This window comes from Ostrinia nubilalis, chromosome 10, assembly GCF_963855985.1.
Source record: "Ostrinia nubilalis chromosome 10, ilOstNubi1.1, whole genome shotgun sequence".
NCBI lineage: Eukaryota > Metazoa > Arthropoda > Insecta > Lepidoptera > Crambidae > Ostrinia > Ostrinia nubilalis.
The window spans coordinates 2,020,998-2,047,335 of NC_087097.1; the positions used below are offsets into that span (position 1 = coordinate 2,020,998).

Here is a 26,338-nt window from a genome sequence, read left to right on the forward strand (position 1 = left end):
GTGCTAGCATGTGAGTTAGAGTAGGTACGAGTAGCTAATATTAGTGCTAGACTTAGCCTAAAACTCTATAGCACTAACAACATTTAGATTTTTATTCACAAGCGGCAGACTACTTGCCCTGAAACATCATATTGTCAATAGTTGCCACATCAGCCTAACACAGAATACGCTGACATAAAATTCTTACCAACTCCAAACGGTGACGACACACGAACTAAAGTTCAAACTGAAAATGCCCGTTATTTATAAACAATAAGCGGTGTCAGAGGCGTCACTCAGTCTGCCCATTCTGTGTCGCGTCCGCATGCCCGTGGCAAGAATGATCAATGACACATGCGCCCCTCAAATGTTAATAGCTAAGGGCGAACGCAGACGTGATAGTTTTAGCGAATATCGATTTTGGTGGAACGATGACGTATAAAGTTTTGTCGATCTTGCGGTCGATAGCACTATGGCGGTATTGATATCCCGCGACTTAGCATTGGTGTTAAAAATAGTATTTGGCTCACTAATTTTGAAAGCATTTTTTACGACCTGACACACTACATTTTGCATTCTCGTAGAGTAAATAAGTACTTAGTACAAAATGTAGTGTGTCATTAGTATAAATACAAAATGTTATATGAATAATCTTATACAGTACGGCATAATATGTATGTAATAGCAGGCCTATTCATGTCCGCGAGTTTACATCGAAAACAAAACACGCACGATGGCCCACCTACAGGATACTATTCGAAAAGGCCTCGCCTACGAGCGAACATTGACTCACGCACGCGTATTCTTGTGTATGATGGAAGAAAAAAAGAAAATGGTGTACTAAATACTGTGCAGTATTTAACTGCCTAAATAATAATAAAAACACAGAATGTACTTTTTTAAGTTGCCTCAAGACACTGAGAGGTAAATAAGTAGTTAATATTATTCATGATAATTCATGCTAAATCATGTATTTCCTCCGCCATTTTCCGCAGTTTGGCACCTCACGTCACATCATTTTACCGAAGTCAGCCCTATAGCTTCGGCGCAGTGCCGATCACTGACGTTAGTCAACAAAATGGTGCTTGACTCTTGAGACAGGCTAAATTACACCATATTGTTAATGACATTGAGCATACATTTTTTTAAATACCTTCGCGAAGTAAAACTTCTGTACGTAGTACTTATTATTATTCTGTGGTAATAGCTTGAAAGATCATTGATTGGCATAGTTGGAAAAGTGTGGTAGAGTAAAGTATGCTATGCTATTTCAAAATTCTCAATACAGCATCTAAGACGAACATAAGAATAAACGAGTATTTCTTATTAATTTTCTGGACTTTGGTCTTTTTAACTTCCTCGAAAACCTATTCAATTTCCTGAAAGAATTTATACTCTTGTTAGGTATAGTTTTTCTTCAATTTCTGAAATGGAAATAGACTCTTGTTTGCCCTTTTTGCCCACAAAAGGTCAATCGGCGTACTTAAATTAAGCTGTCTTTCAACTTTGCAGTCGATTATGAACTGACGTATAACGTAACTATCCTGTTACATTTCCAAGTCAATTGAATAAATCATTCATTCCGCTCTTGGTGATGGATTTGAAGGTCATTCAACACATCACTTTATTACTCGTGTATGAGATTTATGCAAAACTAAAATTAACTTCGGAGTTTCTAAAAATGTCACGCATTCATGGTCATTATTTGTTTGTTAGTCGTGCTATTGTACTTTTGAAAAACTTTACATTTTTCGTTTCAAGTCAACCTTACGCCATCCACTGCTAGACTTATGCCCGTTTTCACTATCAATCCGTAACTTTTAAGTGACCCTATGAAAACAAAATTCCTGTTAAGTCACTTAAACATTAGGGATTGTTGGTGAAAACGAATTTCCACAAGATCGGTCTTGCGCTTCCCGTATTCTTATGTAGGTATACTTACTTCTTCTTAGTCGGGCACTCTTGTCAGAGTGGTTGTGGTTGCGCTGACGAGGTACACGGTGGGTGTTCGATGTCATTTCCGAGGGTAGTTCTCCTAGCGATGTGTTTCCATTTCTGACGGTTAGAAGCGTCGCGAGTACAAGACCATGGTGGACTCAGTAGCCTTTGTGATGGCATCCATCTAGATTCTAGGTATTACAGTACAGCACAGAAAAACAGCAAGATGAGTTTCATACATTATCTCCCCGTCGACTATGTTATTGATATTGACGTGCAAACTCCGTAGTTAACTTGCATATATCACAACATCCTCAATAATAGATCCCTTCGCCTGCTGTACTCACAACTATAATGATACTATAGTTGTGGTATAACTATAATGTATACTGCGCAATTGCTAGTCGCAAACCCCACCGCAGCATTTCCGTCGTTCCTGAACTTGACATCAAAGCACTGTATATAATTTATTAATTGGCCATGTAACAGGGGTAGAGCTGACACATGTACTACCCCCCGGGGGGAGGGGGTCTGGCTGGCTAATTAACCATTTGACTGATTGGATGTCGCTAAGACTCCAGACACAGTATTGATAAACTAAGCTCAGACGCTGGAAACTCGATCCAATCTCAAGATTGAGCGTTCATGTAAGCTTCTAGAGAAGCACAAGGAGCTTTTTCACGAAGTATCTATTCGCTAATGCATGTGACGTCATAGTATTTTTGAATCGTATTTCACCCGCCTATTTTTTTATACGAAAAATCGTAGCAAAACCACCTTTCAATCTTAGATCCGCACCTAAATCCACGTATGCGCATAATGCTACTTAACAATAATTTATTCGCTGTTTTTTATTTATTTATCACATTATTATATTGAACCGTTACATCTTCTATTTAATAGTGTCTTAAATCCTCTTGAATTTTATATTATGACCTGCCATTTATAAGATACAGTATATGTACCTACGACAGTACGTAATGCGTGTAGCATTTTCGATGCAAATCAGCTCTTATCACAACTACATTTAAGATGCTAGTATTTAGCTTTATATGCCGTCGTCTGTACTCTACTAGTGCGGTCAAGCAAACGCTCGTCTTCGTGACGCGATACCATCGCAATTTGTTACAAGCGAGCGTTCTAATGTGCGCGCGCCTTTACGTGATCGGCGTCATTTGTTTTCAGATGTTAATTAATTGATACGACAGATCCGCCAGACGGGCCGCTAATTATAATGAATATGAATCATAGCGCCTATGATGATGTTATTATTCAATCTGCTATAGATATAACACATTCTGTTCTGGTTGATATTCGCATATTCATATTAGCTATTACATAGTTATATTGAAACATTTAAAAACGAATTTATCATCAGCCCTTCCTGTATTTTCTCTCGAGAGTGATACGTAAAGCTTAGAATACATTTCTGATACTCCTGTGTTTAATTCTTACTTTTTGCTTCTTGTGTGTCAATGTGTTTTGTAAATAAACCATATGTCTATATGTTAGAAGTCATTTTATTTCGATTTGAGACTAAACAATAACTGCGAATGGACATACCTACCTACTATTTGGGTTGAGGCGCAGATGACTATTCAATCTTCAACCAATGTTTACTAACTTTTGCTTTGCACGTCACTTCTTAATCCTGTAACAGCCTATAGCAAGTAGAGTTACTTTTAAAGATGTAGTAGTAATAGCAATTCTTAGTATACAAATTACTTACTACCACTCCATAGTTTGTAACACCCAAAGTAGCCAAAAAGTTCGCAACACGTCTGTTTCAATGAGGGCTATCGTTTTTATACTTAACAGTTGGCACCCCTGGCGATTGACAGGACCTTACTCTACAGTGGCGCCATCTTGATGAGTGCAAATGCGATGGTCCTCCTACCACTTTAGCGCTCACCAGTTGGTGCCACTGTCTTCGCTACTAGCAAGTGACAGGACCTTACTCTACAGTGGCGCTAACTGGTGAGTGCTAAAACGATAGCCCTCATTAGAATAAGGTTGTGTTATCAACTTTTAGGCCACTTTGGGTGTCACGAACTATTTAACTCTGACTGTACCTAAAATAGTCCGTTCGCGCCGGTCCTCTTACATGAAGGACTGTCAATGTCAATGTCAACTAAAAAGTAACGCCACAGAATAATAATAAGTACTACGTACAGAAGTTTTACTTCGCGAAGGTATTTAAAAAAATGTATGCTCAATGTCATTAACAATATGGTGTAATTTAGCCTGTCTCAAGAGTCAAGCACCATTTTGTTGACAAACGTCAGTGATCGGCACTGCGCCGAAGCTATAGGGCTGACTTCGGTAAAATGATGTGACGTGAGGTGCCAAACTGCGGAAAATGGCGGAGGAAATACATGATTTATCATGAATAATATTATAACTACTTATTTACCTCTCAGTGTCTTGAGGCAACTTAAAAAAGTACATTCTGTGTTTTTATTATTATTTAGGCAGTTAAATACTGCACAGTATTTAGTACACCATTTTGTTTATTTTCTTCCATCATACACAAGAATACGCGTGCGTGAGTCAATGTTCGCTCGTATGTGAGGCCTTGTCCAATAGTATCCTGTAGGTGGGCCATCGTGCGATGTAAACTCGCGGAGATGAACAGGCCTGGTAACGCCATATTCGAGTTACTTTTATGTCGTCATCGCTACACTCTTGACAGAGTGATTGTGGTCGTCACACCTTTTTGGTCGCAAGCTTCACAATAGGTACGTCGCCATTCCTCCTTCAGTTTTATTACTACAAGTTTTACCGTTGAAAACCGTGGCAACATGCGCAGATATCGAATCCCCATATAACCTTTTAACCTCCATTTCACCTTAACTGTACCCTGCCTGTAACTAGCATAAATCTCAATTTACGTTCTAATGACCTACCAAACTTGGAACTACTTTGTTGTAATAGCAATTTAACGCAAGCTGATTTAGATCTATTGGATTTAGGCATGAAACAATTATTTCAATAATTTTGTGTGGATAAATGTGAAGCTTTTTGTTGTAATGCTACAATTTAGAAAAAAAAAAAAGGTTTGTCGATTATCGGATCTGAAATCATGGATATAATTCATGTTATAAAAACTGCAGTAATCATTCTTTGTAGAGCCATAAAATCCACATAAGCAATGTTTGTTGCCCAGAGAATGTTAATGTACCAAATGGGCCATAACCTAAATGTAGACTGCCCTACACGGCGTTAGGCGTACTACACAGTAAAACCTGCTTTTGCGAAGTATATTTTGTTTTATCTTCAGGTAATAAGGTCGTAATTTAACTGAACTTTCGCGCATTTACCATGAGGATGAAGGTCAAAGTATGGAGTGCTTTGTTAGTGCAAGTTCTATCGCCCTAAGTGTTAACCTTTCGCAAAATTGGATGACTTCAAATGTCGATCAGTGCCTGTAGGCATTAGGCCTTACCTTAAATTCCCCATTAGTTCCGATTCGATAGTCTCTAGGTGCTACTCTTTTCTATGTACTGTTTTGTATCTAATTAGGAACTTAGCGCGAAATCGAACGAATTTTAAGCAAGAAATTGTAAATCAACTCCGAAAAATCCTAAACATTCCTTCTTTTGACATTGAAAATGTCCATCTAAAGTGCGTTTGAGTTATATTATGAAGAAATAAAGTAGGCTAATAGAAAAAAATAACTACACTAAAACTAAAAAATTGCCGCCACGAACCTTTGATTCGCTACAATTTGAAATGTAACTGAAATCGTAAATTTTATTATGGCCATAATACCTCGTACTCTAGCCTCGTGAACTAAATATAAAAACGCCGAATTTATGTTTTTCGACTCTAGAAATTTATTAGGCAATTTTTCGTATATCCCAACTAATATTATAAATGCGAAAGTAACTCTGTCTGTCTGTCTGTCTGTCTGTCTGTCTGTCTGTTACGCTTTCCCGCTTAAACCTCGCAACCGATTTTGATGAAATTTGGCATAGAGATAGTTTGAGTCCCGGGAAAGAACATAGGATAGTTTTTATCCCGGTTTTTGAAACAGGGACGCGCGCGATAAAGTTTTTCTGTGACAGACAAAATTCCACGCGGGCGAAGCCGCGGGCGGAAAGCTAGTTTCTGCATATTTTTGGCGGGTTACGCGTACTTTATGGCGGGAAATGCCGTAATTATCCAAATTGAGTTGTAAACTGAGGAATCCGTCTTGGAAATTCAACCCTTTAGGTACTATACTTACGAGCAAAAGTATGAAATCACCCCGTGGTGTGCCGAGCGGTCTGAAGAACAGGTTAACTATGTAGGTGTGTATTTATGGTACCAAATTAAAGTATTTAATATTATCTTTAAATGGTAACATTTTTATTTATCTTCTAATAAGGTGATTTCAAACTTTTGCTCGCGAGTGTAGTTTTATGTCAGGACCTAATTTTAGTCTGATGTATTTTTTTAAATAAAAATATCCCCTATTAGAATTACTTATGCTTCAGTGTTTATTGACGTTCCATCATCTATACTTTGTGTATTTATAGGTTCGTATCGCGCAAGTTCTTTGTATGTAAATTAGTGTACACTTTGTGAAATTACCACCAAGATAAGATAGGTAGCGAACCAATAAGGATACATTCTGACGTCAAACTTATTTAACCTTTGTTTTGTGGTGGATCAGACCCACATGACTCAATTGGGTACTTGACACTATGAACCAATAATTCCAAAACATAATTTAATAGAAGAAACACTTCTATCCGTGGAAATCGAGTTGATTTTTATTTTGCTCTATAATTCCATGCTTAGTAGCTAAATCATTATATCAGTTGACTATTGAGTTGGCAGAAATATGACGTCATAAATCAGAATTGTTGTACAAAATGTAATGGAACTGGTGCGTTTTGACAGCTCATAGAAAGATAAGTCCCCCTTCCATCATTGAGGAACATATAATATAGTTGGCATTCCACCAGCTCGCACTAAGCGTTTCGATGACTCTTTTATAATGCGAACAGCTAGGGACTGGAATTCGTTGCCTGCTGCTGTCTTTCCCAAAGACTATAATCCGGGCCTTTTCAAGGCGAGAGTGAATAGGCACTTATGGGGCGGATAGGTCTTAGACTGCATCCCACTTAACATCAGGTGCGATTGTGGTCAAATAACTGCCTTGTTTTGACACCTCAGTCAAATATTGTGTTTAACAATCTATCCATTCATTTGGCTTGTTTCAAATCGTTTAATCCAAGAGGTTAATAGCTAACAGCATTACATTTATATCCTTTCTAATAAAAACACCGTGTAGCGTGTTGAATGTTAAGTTGAAGACTCATTTCCATACAAAACGTCACTTTAAACTAATTTCCAGCGCGCGAACAACTTTTAGTAGTAAGGGATCTTATGTACAGAAAATAGGCATCAATGGCTGAACAGATTTAGATACAAGTTGTTGTTATCGAAGGTCTTTGTTTAAGTTTGGTTAACGCAATAATTAAATAATGGGGATGTTGCCTGGGTCAAAAAGCAAGAGTTTTAATTAGTCCGTCAGTTAACTTATCAAAAAATACTCTACTCGTATTTTTCACTTTTTCAAACTAATGAAAATTTAAAGAGATAAAGCGCCCCAAAGTTCATAAGAAGAGGCCCGTGACGTCAACGCTTGCTTAAAAATGCCGCACGTTGTGACGTCGTGCGCAACTTCAACGCACCATAACTATGTAATTATTTGTTAGATTGACAAATAAAATTATACGTGTCCAATATTTTTTGATATTAAACATTACGGACTAAAAAAATTTTTTTAGGCAACTAGCCTCCGACAATTTATGTGTTCTGTAGAGAAGAGCTAGATATTTATAGGTCTTGCTCTTAAATCAGTCAGTGCCTGAGGTATGTGAGCGGCACGGGAGGGGTTGATATTGACATATACTCAACATCAAATAAACCGCACCTTCCGCGACGCGAACTTTAAAGATTTTCTTCTGACACAATCATGGTGCCCCAACAATATTAGTGTCATTTGAAAGCCCAATAAATATCCTTAAAGGAAAACACATTTAATTTCTAAATAAATGATTGTCATCTAAATATATAAAAGGAGAAACTGACTGACTGACTGACATATTAACGCACAGCATAAACGGCTAAACGTAGGCACTTGAAATTTGGAAGGGATGTAGCTTAGGTACCGTAGAGGTGCACTAAGAAAGGAATTCCCGAAATTTCCACGGGAACGGGAATTAGCGGGAAAATCCTTTTGTATGAAAAATCTAAACCGCTTAAGTTAGACGCTTGAAATTTGGCATGAATGTACCTTAGTAAACTTAAAGCTTAGTTACAACAGGATATTGCAAAATTCCTACGAGAACGGGAGTTAGCGGGAAAAAACATTTGTATGAAAAAATCTAAACCGCGTAAGATAGATGAAGACGGGTAAAACGGGATCCACGCGTACGAAGTCGCGGGCGGCTGCTAGTATACCATAAATGTGACTTGAAAAAGGACCTCACTTTGGGCTCACCTCTGGGATCAATTAGACCAAATTTTGTGGTTATAAAACCAAATAATGATCTCACGTGTCCTCTTCAACAGATGGATAAAGATTAATCCCAACTTAACAGTTTTATAGCCATAAAAGTTGGCTCAAACGTAACTACCTATTTTTTGAAGAAGTGACTCTGGATCCTTCTAAAGACACATTTTTGGGGTAAAAACCTTTCCTTTAATGAAATGAAGTTTAGAACTAGGCTTTTAAAAAGTGCTTGTCGCGGGAGGTGCGATTTATTTGATGTCGAGTGTATTATGACGTGACAAAGCATACAAATCTGAAGCACATCGCTGATAGACTAAGAGCTGGTGAACGCCAGACCTACGTCATTTTATAAAAGCTGAAAGTTTGTCAGCGTATGCTCCCGATATAGGATATAATGTTGGTGAATTATGAAGTTTTTTTTTTTTTTTTTTTTTTTTTTTTTTTTTTTTCTATTTACCTCTAGCATAACCAGAGCCTTTTTCATTATTTAGTTTTCAATTATTTTCTGTGGTGTTGGAAATGTAAGGTTAGTTGTTTTTGGTTGTTTTTCTATGTTTGGTTTCAGTTTTGTATGTTTACTTTGAAAAAATCTCCTAATTGCTGTCTACTATTTTGCTAATTTAATTGTCAGTATTACTATTAATTTTTGTTTACTTTTATGTTGTTCTAATATAATTTTTCTAATATTTGCCAAAGGACATTGGGAACTTTAATATGAGAAAATGCCCCACGGCGGACAAAGATGAAACGTATTTTATTTCAAAGCTTTATACTTGTAGGTATATTCACTTAAAGCGCTATGTTGTGAGATATGGGAATTCTGAGATATGACGAGTCTAAGTTGAAAATATATTTGTCTAAAATGATTTGATATTTTTACATGTTATGTTGTTTGGCATTGCAGAGTAACCAATAAAAGTAAATAAAATAATATAAATAAATAAAAAATATAAATAAAATAATATAAATAAATAAAATATTATAAATACTTAAATTAATATTAGACAACATCTCATATTTTACTCCAACCAAAAATAAGTAGCTAAGGCATTTGTGTTATGGAAATTGGGAACGACGAACCACAACACACCCAAACCAGAGACAACGTGAAAAGATCGTTTTCTATAATATTGTCCCGGCCGGGAATCGAACCCGGGACCTCAGGATTGGCCCGGCACACCTTGAAAACCGGTGTGTGCGCCTCTCCGCCACGGAGGTCGTCAAAAATGTTACCTAAATGTAAAATAAAATAAAATATTAAAACTTCATTTTCTCAATATTCCCATATAAGAGAGAAAAAAAAAATGCACGGAAATTCATTGGATATTAGTATGTATCATCTGTGATAGGTTTCGTTTGTGTCCGCTACTTTTCGAAAAGTGGGGCAAAAAGTTCCCAATGTCATTTACTTTTTTCTTAATAATCTAGTTTTCTATTGTTGTTATGTTCGGGTTACGTTGCACTTAAAATGTTGCGTAACTATATTCTAATAATATAATTTCAACAGTTTTACTATTGTGCTGTTTCCCTTTTTGCTATAAATTTTGTTATTTTTACTATTTCTTATTTAATTTCTATTTTTGCTGGGCTATTAGAATTATGAAGTTTGGGTCATGGTGGCTTTGGGAGCTACCCTAAAAAAACTGTCTGGCAAGGAGTTGGAACTGTCAAAACCGTCTGGCTATTGGGGAAAATACTTCTAATTATTGCCCAAATATTATACATAAAAATCAGATTTTATAGTATAACGTAAGTCTAACTTTTACGGTGGCTTTTTCTGTATATTCAATAGACTGTAATTCTACTTACGTTATACCATTAAATCTGATTTTTATGTATAATATTTGAACAATAATTAGAAGTATTATCCCCAACAGCCAGACAGTTTTGACAGTTCCAACTCCTTGAAATACAGTTTTTTTAGGGTAGCTCCCAAAGCCACCACGACCCAAACTTCATAATTCACCAACATTATATCCTATATCGGGAGCATACGCTGACAAACTTTCAGCTTTTATAAAATGACGTAGGTCTGGCGTTCACTAGCTCTTAGTCTATGACGTTGGACGTCTTAAAAACACCCTCTCGTGCCGCTCCCATACCTCAAGTTCTGACTGAGTTGAGCTCTAGACCTATAATGAGCCATATTGCTAATGGATTTTGCAAAGCAAGATAAAATCGTAATTACTTATAATTCTCTTTATGTATCCTCGCAACGAGCCGAAGGCTATATTTATTCCTTGTGTCGAAATTGAAGCCGAAACCGATTGTATCTGTCTTCAATTACCTTAATGACTTTATCCATCTTTCTAATTAATGATGACTACCAAAATACAGTGTAATTTACAACATTTATAAATGTGCTTTGAATCCTTTGATATTTTCAAAATCTTCTAATTTTGATTTGATACCAAACGCACCAATCTACTGAAAGCAATGTTTTATACATCAAACCTACCTACCTACCTACACAGAAATACATCAAAGAGTCAGCAACTCTCTGCTCAACATTAAATAATAAAAAAACAATTTAATTATTTTTGCAAGTTGCTTAATGTTATATTTTTTTGAAAATGGTTTAATCATAATACAATTTTTTCTTCAAATTATCAGTTAATTGGAGTTCAAAGTTCAAAGTTAAATATAACTAGTTTTAACACGTCCGTCCTATCAGACCGATGTCAATACAAAGGTAATTGTTTGAATTGGCCGCTGCGATACAAGCTTTCTAGCTTAGTGCAGAGACCGCCAGAATAAACTGTACATGTGACATCTTTGAGAAATAAATACTTTTTTACTTTACTTTTTTTTTTTACTTTAAAAAAGCTAGAGCCATAAAAAAACTGCTGTCATCCAACCTACTTTATCCAACTAGATAAGTACAGTTTTACATCCTTTATTTTTTGAACAAAAACAATTGTAAACTATAATGTACCTTCTAATTTTAACTTTCGAGACACATCAATCACTGTTCGGTATTATTACCTCTTTGTATTTTGAATTTGGAACGAAGTCGTGATCTGCCATGCGTGAATTTGAGGTCAGAGGTTCACTCAAACGGGTCGTTCACCTCGTGACGTAATTATTTTGCTTAAACAAATGCCAGTCTTTTGTAAATAAAGCCCTTTATGTTAAGTTTAATCGTTTTATTAACTTTAGCTTTGTTATAATGTCATTAGTCTCTTTTGGCTTGAGATTATCTATTAAAATTCTTTATGGAATTCTGTTTAAGTTTAATTATATTTGAGAAATAATGTTAAATAATACTCGTAAATGTAGAGTCGTAAAATTTGTGTTCGCAAGTAATGTTTGTATAACATTATTCAAGTTAAATTATGTAAATTTTGTTTCTTTAGTTTATTTAAGTAGTAAGAAAGTGCTACGGCTAGGAATAAATTTTTACAATTACCTAAGTACATAATATTTCATGAGTTATCTTGAGGCAAATATTAGTAAAATATTTCAGTGACGTCGACTGACGTTATAGGTATCTTGTCTATTATTTTGTCTTTACTTTAAACAATGCATAGCAAGTTTCAAACTTCCAAGTGAAATAACAATACATTACAAAGCTTACCTAAATGTAGAGCCCAACCTAGCTTGCCTTCAAATTAGTGTTAGAAGAATTTTCGTTCCTTCTATGAAAACGTTCCTAGTTTTTTTCCGTCACGATGCGTCGTGGGAAACATACCGAAAGCAAATAAACATTAGATCGCACTTACCGCCAGATTCGTCGCGCCAATTTCCTTGTAAATGTTAAACCTTGAAGCCCTGTACTTCACAGCATTAGTGGGTTCAACGACCTCTGGCGAACTAGCACTACTAAACATCTTAAATTAAACTTAAACTCACAGCAGTAGAGCACAAAATAGAACTGACGGATAGTTACGGAGTCCGAGCGTACAACCGTCCTCAGAAATGTTATTAAGTGTTCACTTTATGCTTCAGACAAAGCAATAAAGCTTAAATTCAAGTGAAAAATGTTGAGGAGTACCGTATATGGATACAAAAGACATCTTGTGTGTAGAAAACCTGGTTTGTTGACCACGATGACTGTCAAATATCAGCAACCGATCACTCAAAGATAACGATTTCATATTTGTTAGAAAAAGGCGCCAAAGTACTTCATTTAGAACTGCAGCTACTCTGACGCCTGGATAATGGTAGGAAGTCATTATTTGTTCTTAGGCTATGGTTTGATGATTTTATCTTTAACTTCTAACTGCCTATGTATACAGGGTGTCCCGTAATGCAACGTCAAGCCGGAACTGGGTGTTGAGGCAAGTTATGCTGGTTATTAGAAAAATATAAAAAAAAATCTATGTGTCATTTTGTCAAAATTATAGGCATTTAAAAAAAAACAAAAAAATCTACTCCCGGTGACGGTCTTTTTACTCGTGTTGCCACAAATCTTCACTTTTTCCAAATTTTTTTTTTGTTATGTAACCCTGAATAATGCTTCTCTAAATTGTTATCAAAATTACAAAACCAGCTGCTCCAGCTTGGATGAAAAAAATACATTATTACCAAAAAACATTTCAAAATAAAAATTTTGCTTAGTTTAAACTGACTGTACTGAAAAAAATTGTACTACGCGAGTATGGCAAGTGACGTCATAATTTGGCGCATTTAGTAAGGATTCCAAAATGGTATAACACTTGGTAAATTCTTGTTGTAATTGTCGACAATTTTTGTTTTTTTGGAAATAATCCCGTTTTTAACTTTATCTACCTTGGTTAAAAATTATTATTCTAATGTGCCCAAAATTCAAGTTTCTGTGACTGACTACCATACAGTCAGTCACAGAAACTTTTGTCACCATGACAGTAATTAGTAGTTGACATACTGTGACAAAAGTCACCCGTGCGCGCGCGCCTTTGCTACCTGCTCTGCCTGCACTTGTACTTGGTAACAGGGATAATAAGGATATGAAGTTTCGGTTATGGATACGGTTACGGATATTAGAATAATATTATACCGGTTTCGGTTACGGTCACGGATATGAAATCATTTCAGATTATCCGAAAGTTTCGGATAATTGCGGTTACGGAATTATTAGAATTTCAAAAATGTAGGTATAATTCAAATAGCAAGATGCTGCGTGACCTACATAGCTACTTTATGTACCAACTAAGACGACACCTATGTATGATAAAGGTAAAACAGGTAAAGGTTACGGTTATGGATATTTTTTTATTTCGGATATCCGATGGTTTCAGTTACGGTTACGGATATCCATAACATCCCTGCTTGGTAAGATGGCCCTCTCCATTCCGCTCATACCTTTTAAAATGGCTTCTCCACCTCACTTAAGCCAGAAACTTGAATTTTGGGCACATTAGAATAATAATTTTTAACCAAGGTAGATAAAGTTAAAAACGGGACTATTTCCAAAAAACCAAAAATTGTCGACAATTACAGCAAGAATTTACCAAGTGTTATACCATTTTGGAATCCTTACTAAATGCGCCAAATTATGACGTCACTTGCCACACTCGCGTAGTACAATTTTTTTTCAGTACAGTCAGTTTAAACTAGGCAAAATTTTTATTTTGAAAATTTTTTTGGGAATTATGTATTTTTTTCATCCAAACTGGAGCAGCTGGTTTTGTAATTTTGATAACAATTTAGAGAAGCATTATTCAGGGTTACATAACAAAAAAAAAATTTGGAAAAAGTGAAGATTTGTGGCAACACGAGTAAAAAGACCGTCACCGGGAGTAGATTTTTTTGTTTTTTTTTAAATGCCTATAATTTTGACAAAATGACACATAGATTTTTTTTTATATTTTTCTGATAACCAGCATAACTTGCCTCAACACCCAGTTCCGGCTTGACGTTGCATTACGGGACACCCTGTATAATATGTACTACCAACAGTACAGACGGGCTGAAGGTAAGATTTACTAAGCATTTTTATCAGTATTCAGATCTATTTACGTATATTCTTGGAATAAAACCAGTAAATAACAGCCTAAGTAAGTATTGACAAACAATTCCTAATTCTCGCGAAAAAGAAACAAGACAGCTGTTCAATTTGCGAATTAAATACATTAAAACAAAAAGTGCTGAGTGCTTTTAGTTTTTGCGTCGCATCGCTCCGGGATGTTCGCAAAAAACGGTCCAGTGCGAACCAACTAGCAGGTTTACTGTTCCGTACTTGCTTTTAACATAATACCAAACTATTAGTTGAACCAATCTATTCTGTAGATGAATATGTAGCAGATCGATCCATTGCTTGAAATAATTAACTACATGTATAAGTTCCGGACAAAAAAATCAAGTTAATGATGATTTTAATGTCGTCGAATCTCCTAAAAACTGACACCAGTGCAAAACAAAACATAAAAACGAAAAGATAAGGCCCATCAAAAAGAGACTGTTAAGCGATAGTCCCTTTTCGTAAATCCATGTTAAACATAGCTAAGAAAAGTCAGGATAAAACACACTTATCAGATTTTCGCCATTTTGGTCATCACAAGTAACCCTGTCAACGTTCGAGCTCTGAGATGTGCCAACTGAAGCATTCGATATCGACTGCGTAAAAACGTGACATTAAATTTATGACGGATTATACAGCGCCCCTAGCGGAAACTTTCAAGAACTAAAATCTTCATCAATATTTTTTTAACGCAGTCGATATCGAATTCGTTTGACGTAAACTCACAGTACCCCCTGGTGTTGAGAAAAAGCTGTGCAATGCCCAAATTTTAATAGTCCCGCCACTGCTTTGGGGCGACAGTCTGTCCGAAGGGCTAAGGCGATTATCACACTGCACCGCGCTGCGCCGCGGTCCGCGTGATTTACATATAGTCCAGTAGAATTAGCTTTTAAATCGGAAATAATTCCTACAAAAGATTTTATTGTTTTAATGGCTTCATTGGTTGCCTATTAAGACTCTCCTAAGTTTTCGACTTCGACGGAGTTGTGCTTAAGTGGTGGGGGCCCCCGAAAGAGGCATTTTTTCGGTTTTCCGGTTATACCGCGTAAAGGACTTACCCTATCAAAAAGTGGTCTTCATGACGGTTGAAGGGCACTTAATCCTGCATTGAATAAGACCAAATTCATATGTTTTGGACAAACCGTTCTCGAGCTAATGTTCGGCAAAGTAGAAAATATACGTATAATTAATGACCCTCTCCACGTCCAATGGTTTGTTACCCACAGGCTTCCAAGTCTTGAAAAGGGCCACCTCAACCAGTGTAACCCTAACAAGGCTTACGAGCTTGATGCGCCTATCCTTGTTCGTCCCAGCCGTTCCTTAACTGCGTTTGCTGCACCTCTTCCTGGCACTCACCTGAACGACTCTGTGTTACCTACTGTGGCTGCCCCTCTTCCTTGTATCCTCCTGCATGACTACGTTGCCTAGCCGTATGCCTGGTCTAAGGTTCGACGCCAAAAATCAACAACAACAAGTTCATATTAAAACGCTGAAGAGTTTTTTGTTTGTTTGTTTGAACGCGCTAATCTTAAGAATTATTAGTTTGATTGAAATCATTATTTTTGTGTTGAATAGCTCATACATTGAGGAAGGCTATAGGATATATACAATCACTCTACGACTAATAGAGGCGAAGCAGTAAAGAAAAATGTTGCAAGCACGGAAAATAGTATTTAAACTATTTTCACGCGTACAAAGTTGATTTTGTGGCGTCGAACCTTGGACCAGGCATATAGCTAAGCAATGCAATCGTACAGGAGGGTACAAGGAAGAGAGGCAGCCACATTAGGTAACACAGAGTCGTTCAGGAGAGTGTCAGGAAGAGGTGCAGCAACCGCAGTTAAGGAACGGCTGGGACGAACAAGGATAGGCGCATCAAGCTCGTAAGCCTTGTTAGGGTTACACTGATTAAGGCGACCCTTTACAAGGCTTGGAAGAATGTGGGTAACAAGCCATTGGACGTGGAGAGGGTCATTAATTATACGTATATTTTCTACTTTGCCGAACTTTAGCGCGAGAACGGTTTGTCCAAAACATCTGAATTTGGTCTTATTCAATGCAGGATTAAGTGCCCTTTAACCGTCATGAAGACCACTTTTCGGTCCTTTACGCGGTATAACCGGAAAACCGAAAAAACGCCGCTTTCGGGGGCCCCCACCACTTAAGCACAACTCCGTCGAAGTCGAAAACTTAGGAGAGTCTTAATGGGCAACCAATGAAGCCATTAAAGCAAAAAAATCTTTTGTATGAATTATTTCCGATTTAATCAATTTTTGTGTTTAATTCTACTGGCCTAATATAACAAATCCCGCACGCAGACGCGTTGTCAGTGTGTTGTGCCGCGCGTGTTTTATATACAAACTGAGGTACTTGCATACAATGATTAAATCTGTCGTCCCGCGTACCGCGGCGGAGCGCGGTGCAGTGTGATAATCGCCTATCTACATTTTCAGTTTTCAAAACTTCTTTTGCCTCTACTCAAGAAGTACTTTTATATAGGTGTTCTGTGCTCAAGGTATATCTGCATCAGCATTTTATTAAGCTCTCACTATATGTGCTAACGACACTTCCCCCGCGGAACCCTGATCTGGTATTATGTAAACGACCTGCGTGCCTGGCTGAATTTGGAATTTTCCAGGCTAACATTGGCGGAATTTACATGATAATAGGACCACGTCATGTCTAGGCAGTTTCGTTAGACTTATTAGTCTTATCACCGTGCAGATAGGGTTAATGATTCCGGTGGAAGGCTAAAATCTAGACTTTACGAGTTTTCCTAGAAATAAATTACAAGCTAAGATTATTTATAAATGGTTCCGAATTTTGTAGAGTCAAAACTTAACGCTGAATATTATAGCTTTCTATCTATGTTTATGTATTACATTTTATAATTTTATGCCTGTTTTCACCATCAATCCCTAATTTTCAAGTGACCCCTGTGGTAACATATAACAGGAATTTTGTTTTCATTGGGGTCACTTAAAAATTAGGGATTGATGGTGAAAACGGGCATTAGTCTCCCCATACCGGAACATCGCTCAAATATTCATGCGTAGATTTAAGCATAAGATTGCTAAAAAATCATCTGTAGAGTTTAGATGTAGTCTACCTACATACTAGATCAAACGGGCCTTATATCTATTATTTCATGTATGTGCCTTTTTAGAAAACCCAAGGTATTTTTCTTGAACGTAGATACATTTTCACTGATGTCGGTGATTTTCGCTCAAGAAAACAGTTTTCGCAGAATGTTTTCTTCTGTAGCAACCCTGCGTGTTTCTTTGTATGTAGATCCGTCTGTCTATAAATGTTCTCCATTGTGAAGGTAGATCGTAGAACGTCCTCTTTTGTGGGCTCTAATACTTTTGTCCTCTTAAGCCGAATGCTATGTTTTTCCAAAGAGCTTCCCGGAATATTCCTACATAATAACGCTCCGTGAAATATGAGCTCCGAGATCATAAAAGGCTATATTTTAGTTAATATCGTCCCGAAAAATAACATAAATAATACCGTTGATACTTTCAGACAGAGCTTTCCTTTTAACAAAAGGGAAACGATATTAAAAATCCTTTTAAGTGTGACTCGAGGTCTCTCTCTGGGGTTCCGTATACCTTACCTTCTCATTTCCCAGCGTCTCTTTATGCGATCCAAAAATTATCTTCATTTTGTTGTTAAAATCATTACGTCACGTTCCAGCATACTACGAGTTTCGTATGTATTCTGGCTCTGTAGTAGACCTTTCTTTTGATAAAATCGTTTTCTATTTGAGGTACGGAACCTTAATAATATGAAGAAGAAGGCTAAAACCAACGTTGAAACGTATACGTATTAAATATATTTGCTTGATTTTTGATTAAAACGTATTCTGTGTATTCGATGAAATGAATTTTATACCCATTTCATAGAAAAATATTTTTCAATCATTCATAACTGTAAAACCAAATGAATAGTTTTGTAGAGCTTCGTCCTTTTCAATATTTCTAGGCTCTACAAAACAACTTTCAAATCTCGATCTAATATGAGTTATAGATTTTGTTCTCTCATTCGTCTAAATTTTGATATTTTGATATTATCAAAATCCAAAGACTTAATTTACAAAATAACTTAGATCTTTAGTTATCTAGGTACAATTTTCATACACGGTTATTTTCAAGACTACGTGTATTTGTATGAGACTGCGAAAAGGACTGCGCACGCGTCAGCTCCTATCATACGCCCCGCGTACGGCCCGCAAACACAGTCTAAACATTTTGATACAAAATAAGTAGCACCTCATAAGATGCCTCAGTGTCTAGCTTGGTGTGCTGTCTGTACTGTACGGCTAGCACGAAAAACTTTCGAGTTCAAATCGTTTGCGTACTCGAATCGCCATCAAAAGATTTAGTAAGAAAACTACAACAGCGCCCATGTGAACGTGTCGTAAAGTGAACTTAGTATGACATATGGTTGCACGAAACTTATTTTGAGAATCAAAATTGTCACGTTATCGTTTAATTCGAAGATTGAGTATCGATTTTTATCGAATACGCAAACGATTCGAAGACGAAAGTTGTTCATGCTAGAGGTACAGGTACCTTTACTAGTCATACTTCCAGCGCGATGACGTCCCCGGATTTAAAAATAGTTAATCCGCATTTTATGTGTTGTATCGGTTCCGTAAATCCAGATCAAAGTGGCGGGGCGGCCATTCGTCTGTCGCTGTGATTATGATGTAAGAAGTTTTTCTGGTCGTTAGGGTACAGTGGGCAGGCATGTTCAGTGTCCTTTTTAATAAGGTAGAATATTAAAGCAAAAAATTGACAAAAAAGATTATTTTAGCGCGTCTTCACAAAGTAACCTTCCTTATTGACTAAACGGGTTCCCAAATCCTCTTCTTTAAAAAAACTATATTTTATTTTCGAAAAAAAAAATCTTGTGAGGTGCATTTATCTCTATCTATAAGTACTAGCTTCTGCCAGTGACTTGGCTTGTGTAGATTTCAAGTTAAAATTCTACCTTCAGTAAATATTTTGTAAAGGAGTTACAAAAATACATTCATCCTCACAAACTTTTTCATATTATTAGTATAGATTCCAATTTTACTGCACAAAGAAGCATTTGGCTTAATGCCTTATAACATTTTCTACCAGCCAACCTTCAATGCATTCGTACAGCAACAGCTAGCTCTATCGTTGAACTGTAGAATCAAACTACTAATATAATGTAGAGTCAGTACTAACTCCTACACTCGCGCAATTGTATGCTACTCTTGCAGTATTTTCTTCCAGTCAACCTTGAATGCATTCCTACAACAACAGCTAGCTCTTTATCGTTGCACTTTAGAATCAAACTACTAATAATGTAGAGTCAGTACTGACTCCTACACGCGCGCAGTAGTACGCTATGCGTAAACGTAAAGCGTTTGTTTGCCCCACTTTGCTGGTGGTCAGTTCTGTTTGCTTGCTTGTGCACTAGATATTACGATTGTACACTGTTACTAATATTATTAGTAAGTTTGCTTTTTAAAGCAAGAACATTTGATCAGCATTTTTTTTAGATCGACATTGTTGTGACATAATAAAATCAAGGGTTTTTTGCCTAAATATCAAAATGGCGTTTTTGTAGCATATTTTAGAGAGGAATTCAAATGTAAACAAACGGATATAATATTAAATCTTTTATCGAGTCGACTCTACAATCATATTTTATGCGTTGGATTGTTATCATCAATCAATAATAGTATCTTTGCAATGTGTGGTATTACACTTCCTTGCCTTGCATAGTATGCAATTTACCATAAACCGAAATTTGCATTGCATCGTGCAAGCGAGACGCAGATAAAATCTAGGCTGTTGGACCGAGACGGCGATTTTCTATCGGGCACAGACTAAAAAGGCGGGAAACTGTTAATTCTCGAAAGCTCAATCCCCTTACATTGTAGAGAAAATGTGTGGGAAAGTATTATAGATTGTAATAAATCATTTTTAACTTTATCCGGAGCCGTGTAAGGATGAGAATTGCATGTACAATGCGAATGGTGATTCGTGTCAGGGCGATGCACTCGGGTTCTTAGACGTTGGTCTAAAAGCAACGACCTACAGCGTACATTTGCAACTGAATGAATCCGACCAAGGAATACGAATTGCGAATGCTTTTAGCGGTCGCCTTGTTCGATTATGTCATCCATTTTGCTACCGGCCAGTGTTTTTTCACCCATTTTTCTACTGGCCAGTGTTTTTTCACCCATTTTGTTTCCAGTGTTTTTCAGTTTTGTCACACCGTAATGAAGTCTTCTTCAACGCGAATCATCAATCATCGTAGGCTCGACTCTGCCACTGTTCGCTATCTCGTAAACTAAAAAAAAACATCCATATACTCGTACAATTTTAGATATGTAACAATTCCATCATCCATCACTGTTAAAATATTGCGAAACAAAAGGAAAAGCACGTTAGAATAGAAAACTTAACCGTAGAATGCATTTGACCGCAATCTAACCTTTTACTTGGCAGTTTTATTTATGTAGGTTAATAATATTTAATCAAATAGTTAGTGTAGTCACTGTCAATCACAGATTTACGAGTTCATCTTCAGTCCAGCATTCCCAGGACATCTCGACTTAGCAACATTCGTGATGTATTGTTAAAGATGTCGCTGACATTACGTAATTTAGGGATTAAGCGAAACGATCACGAAATTGAATCTGTCACGAACGTTACTTTGTCTACAGGCATAGGTAATTTCACAGTACCTACCAAAAGCTTTACGACATATCATTAGCTATCCTTTTTCACTCCAGCAACTGACTTCATGAAGTAAAAATCGTTTCTTCTGCATTTAATGTGTGCCATAAATCGTCGCTTGCCTCTCTAACTGACGTACCTGACATTTTTTTCGAAACTGAATTATCTACACCTTAATCAATTTCGCAAGACGAATCGATCTGTCTAATCGCCTGAAAATTTTGCAAAATGTCAGTTACGTCAGTTAGAGAGGCAAGCGGCGAAATAGTCTGTTTGTTATCACAAACTCTTTTATACATAAAGGGGAGACTGCAAAAGCAACATTTCGATACGAAGCTAGGATGACGGTAGTCTCGCACCAGCCGAAGTCTGTCCCTGAGACTATCATACGTCCCATGGGAACTATGTTTTCCGAGATAAAAGTATCCAGTGTCGTTCCCCGCAACTATTCCGAGCAAAAAGTCGCAGTCCCGTTGCTCCACGGCGACCTGAAAAAGAACAACCGAATGATATAACTTTTTTAATACTAGAAGAAGGATTTATCTCTTTAGATGATATTTTTCCTGGAAGACGTTTGCCAATTTTCCACTGATTTTCGTTTAGAAAACAAGAATGTTGATCAAGTTTGACCCTGATAAATTATGACTTATATTTTTACGCAAGATCTTTTGATTTTTATTACACAAAACAACACAATCACACACGCTCCCGATACTAACATAAATTCGTTTCCACATATTTCTTTATTATGTACATTTATACGTACATACTAACCTCTAGAACCGTACAATAAATAATTCCCGCTCCATTTCGCAGTTTCAAAGCTTTTAACATGTCTGTAACGAAATAAATATTTACGTAAACATTTCAGTTGGTAAACCTTTCTAAAACTAGTGGATTTGTTCGCTGATATAAATTGATTTAGTGCGTCCCGCGGGATCTCCGTGTTACGAATCTAAGTTAAAGTTGGGTTTTACTGAATCAGGGGCATTTTCAGCAAATTCTAACTGAGCTTAGGGACGTGAGCTGGCAAAGGTTACTACGAATATGTACTAGGAATATTTGTATTCAAATGTTACGATATTCGAAGTTTTTAAATTATAATTAATCTGTCAGATTTTTGTAAGGACGGCAATTTTTTTTTCCTTTCTTGGTTCACTTTGCAAGGACATCTAAGCAGCATAGTTTTGATGTATAAAAAATCTTAAAAAAGCAATAAAGTAATATCTAAAGAGCAACACAGAGGCTTTCCCTTTGTACCCAGCGAAAATTTTACGAAATCGTCCATTTATACATAACTTGACATTCGTTGTAGACAACCTGTAGTGATAGCAATGTTTTGTCCCACTTATTTGACTTTGTTCATAAAAATTGGTACAAAATAAGTAAATTAAGTACACGATAGTGATATGTAGAGATAAGATACTGTATAGCACCCAAACACAATGATACGTACGAGTAGAGCACGGAGTTTAATATCATGTTCTGTCTTTTGCAGATTTTTGTAGGAGAAAATTCAATTGGAAATAATATGTAAGTTATTTAAATCGTAGGAAATTTTTCATATTTTATTATAGATCAATAAGTTCTTTGAAAATCTACTGTTGAATACGTTAGAAAATACGTAACTTTTTTATTGCTCGCAAATCTTTACTTATCCTAAATCGTTTCTCTGAATAGCTCTAAATTATTTATTTGCTTAAAAGACAGCTTTCTCTATTTACCAAAGAAAATAGGGAAAATTATAGAGAGGAAGTGCCTAACCGCAGGCGGTAGGAGGCAACTACGCAATAATTTAACACAAACTCTTATTATTATCGTTAACTACAACACATGGGGCTTTTATGTCCCACACGATAGAAGTCAACCTGCATTACGTGTGAAATTATAGTGCTTCGACAATATTGCGGGTGGGGAGCAATTCCAGCATTTAATTCCGGGCTTAATGACAACGTTGCCCCCTCGGCTTCAAGGGATTTTCCCGGCTAATACAAGAAGCGAATTCGGCTGTGCCAGAATTCGGCCATTACTGACACCCGCCCGCATAACCCCGATACATTGTGACGCGTCATCGCGTTACAGCACTTACATCATGGCCGAAAATTCGCTCCCGAAAAGGATTGTACGTTATTCCAGGGTAGACGGAATACTGGGAAAAGGAGTTTTATGTGCAGGGAGGGAGGGGGGTCGGTCGATCGCCTCGGAGACTTGGCTCACCGGGCGTGCACGTAGCGGCAACGCGCGCCGGGACGCGGGGGTGGCTGAGCGGCAACGTCGCCGATCAGCTGTTGCCTGAGCGGTTCCATAAATTCAAAACAGGCAAAAACGTGAGTGCGCGTAATTCCTCTGGGATGCGCGGATATATGCCACGGGATTGCCGCTGTGGCCGAGCGTTGCCCTCTGCCATGACGAATATTATGAAATTATGTTGGGTTAGGCAGTATCGTTGGATATCTTTGCCTATTTTGGTGAAACTGAATTCAGATGTTAGTCTATTTGTGAGGAACGGTCCTGCGGTAATGTAGCGAATACTGTGATTATTTCACAGATAATGTATAGTCGATTTCATAGTAAGAGTAAGTGCCAAAAAGGACACCCGCTCAGTACATCCGCCAACTAAGAGCATGGCTGGACACTGTTTTTCACTGCTATGGCACTGTATTGCCTGTGTTATTACCTACTTCAAGTCAGATTTCGAACTATCAATTTCTACAATATTTTACAAGCCTTTGTTAATTTAGTGGCTGATCCACTCCAATTCTTCAATTCTTTGACCTAGACATATCCATTAAAACTAAATGCGATTGCGAGATACCAACATAAAGTAAATTATTCAATAAATCTAGATTTCCTTAAAGATTAACAAACTTTCGATTCCTTCCACCATCCCCCCTCCAGGATCTTCCCAAATGTCTTCCAATTGGAGCCTGTGCTAATGGCCTGTGCTGATAACACCGAGTGGAGATTAATGGACTGGAAAAGTCAGTTTCCTTTGGCAATTTTCCGGGTCCTAGAAGAGTTTTCTTTGTTTACATGTTGAATTGAGTTTGGTAAATACATAGCGTCGTATAGCGTTTCAATTCTTCAAAGAAACTGTATTATATCATGCAGCTCTTAACTAAGAGTACCGTACAATTAATTATGATGATTTTCGCAGACAGCAATGATTGTGTTCGTCATACTCACTGCTCAGTTTACTCTTGTTTTTATTTTTATTTCTTCTTCCATTATTATGTGCCACTGTCATGTCTATGTAAATTGCCTGTATTTGTGTGATGTCCATTGTAATAAATGTATCTTTCTTTCTTTCTTTCATACAAATATTGTCTCTTGCTGGATTCGAAACATGACCATTTTGTAGTCCGGAAAGTGAAGCACTATAGGCGCTTAATTTCTCCATCATTTTTTAATGTCAGCCAATACATTTATCAACGTAAATCCATATTATTTAAATCCCCAATAATTAATTCTTCACAGATTTCTTATTAGTCTGTTCAATAATTTGCAATACTTATGTTAAGTAAAATAGAACAAGCTCTAGACTCATTCACTTCTGAAAGCATGTTCTCTGAGATCCATTTCTTGCCATTATACTGCAGTTTGATCATCAATCAAATCAACTAATGCAGTTTTTCTAATACAATGTTTTTGCAAACGTTTTTATTCTTTATTTAATTACCAACATATTGATGTTTTCCAGAACTAATAACACATGTAACAGGTTCTTCTTGACTAGTAAAGTTTTTCAGTCAACAGCAAAAACAATCTTCACTAGTTACTCGTACGCACAAGTGCCTACTTAGGTTTTTGTGGTGGAATTTCAGTTTGTGCGTCCACAATTATCTTTCGATAAGACTAAAGCCTTATAGCTTATTGTAAGCCTATTTGAAAACTATCTTAATAGCGAGCATTGAGCCGTCTAAGAACTTATCTTATCAGAGATATTGCTTTTTGGTGAGCTAAGTATTTGAAAGTTTCTTGATTAGAATGAGCTTTTGTTCAAACCCTGCTTAGGGAGATGATTGGACGATCCATTGCTCAAGTTACCCGCCTCTTTGTTTAGATTAAGATTGGGCTAGATTTTGAATAGAAGGGAGTTACGTATACCACACAACATTTAGATATTCTATCTTCTACAAGAGATTTTTTCAGTGTATCCCTACCTGAAATAAAAAGGCCAACTCTATAAACAAACTCATTTCATTTCGATATATTTTTAATTAGCTTCGTTCATATTGCCAGTATTCCAGGAAGATAGCTAAAAATTCATGCCCTAAGCACGAGTTTCATATTCACTGCTCTATAAGAGCTGTCAAAGTCAAAACAACAACGCTTGCTACGTCGAGACGCGTAAATCGAAAAACTACAAGCGTAGCAATCATAACCTACGCAATCCTAGCCCAGCAGTGAAACTGGCCGGGCGTAGCTGGGACGCGGAAGGAAGTCCGCGGGAGGGGGCCCCGGCTCAATAATTTGCGTGCGGGCGCGTTAGGGGTGCGCCTCGACGTATTTTGAACGATTCTAATTTCTTAGAATCGAGATTACCAAGATTGTTGCTATTACTGTTATGATAACCTTTAAAAAGAGCTTGTAGAGTCACTGAAGTATACTTTTGATAACAAACAGATTAGATACTTGAGAAACGTGTAATTGGTTGCTACTTATTTCGTAGCAGATACTTACCTCTATATTAAGAGATCAATATCAATTCGTTTCAAAAAGGCAGTTTTAAAAACTGAAATATTTATTTGAATTAGAGTCGCGCTGAAATATTGTAATGTTCAAATTACATCAAAAACCTGATAGTAAAAGAAAACACATTTTAAATCGCAATGATAATATTGTCTTCTACAATGATGGAAAGACCGACTGTCGCTTTTTGTCACTTCAGCACATAAAACTATTACATTGTGGGGTGTTAAATAGTTGTACGAGCCATTTTCCAACGAAAATATATTGTCTGATGTGCTGCTGTCTGTACTACTTCTTTGATTTAGAGATCTGTTGGAAAATTCCTGGAAAATTAGATTATTGAAATCCTAACAAAACACATCCCTAGCGAGGCGCGGGGGCGCGGGCGGCGCGTGCGGTGCAATAGCCTGGCCCAGTCGAGTAGTCCACAAGGTCACTGCCGCTTCACGCGACTCCTCCATTCATGAGCACCAATTAAGTTCCATTTTTGAATTTCCCAGTGTATTCTGGCTGACAGGCGTGTTCCATTTTCGGAATTCGAAGTTAGTTTTTTAAATT

The 26,338-nt window shown here is 37.0% G+C and overlaps 1 long non-coding RNA gene across 1 annotated transcript in view; it reads left to right on the plus strand.

Annotated features, from left to right (window-relative positions):
- The window catches only part of LOC135075674 (uncharacterized), a 130,146-nt gene that overhangs the window by 31,480 nt on the left and 72,328 nt on the right, over positions 1-26,338 (plus strand). Inside the window, exon 2 of the long non-coding RNA XR_010258088.1 lies at positions 22,587-22,621. This is a non-coding gene — a long non-coding RNA (uncharacterized LOC135075674). The remainder of the gene's footprint in view (positions 1-22,586; positions 22,622-26,338) is intronic.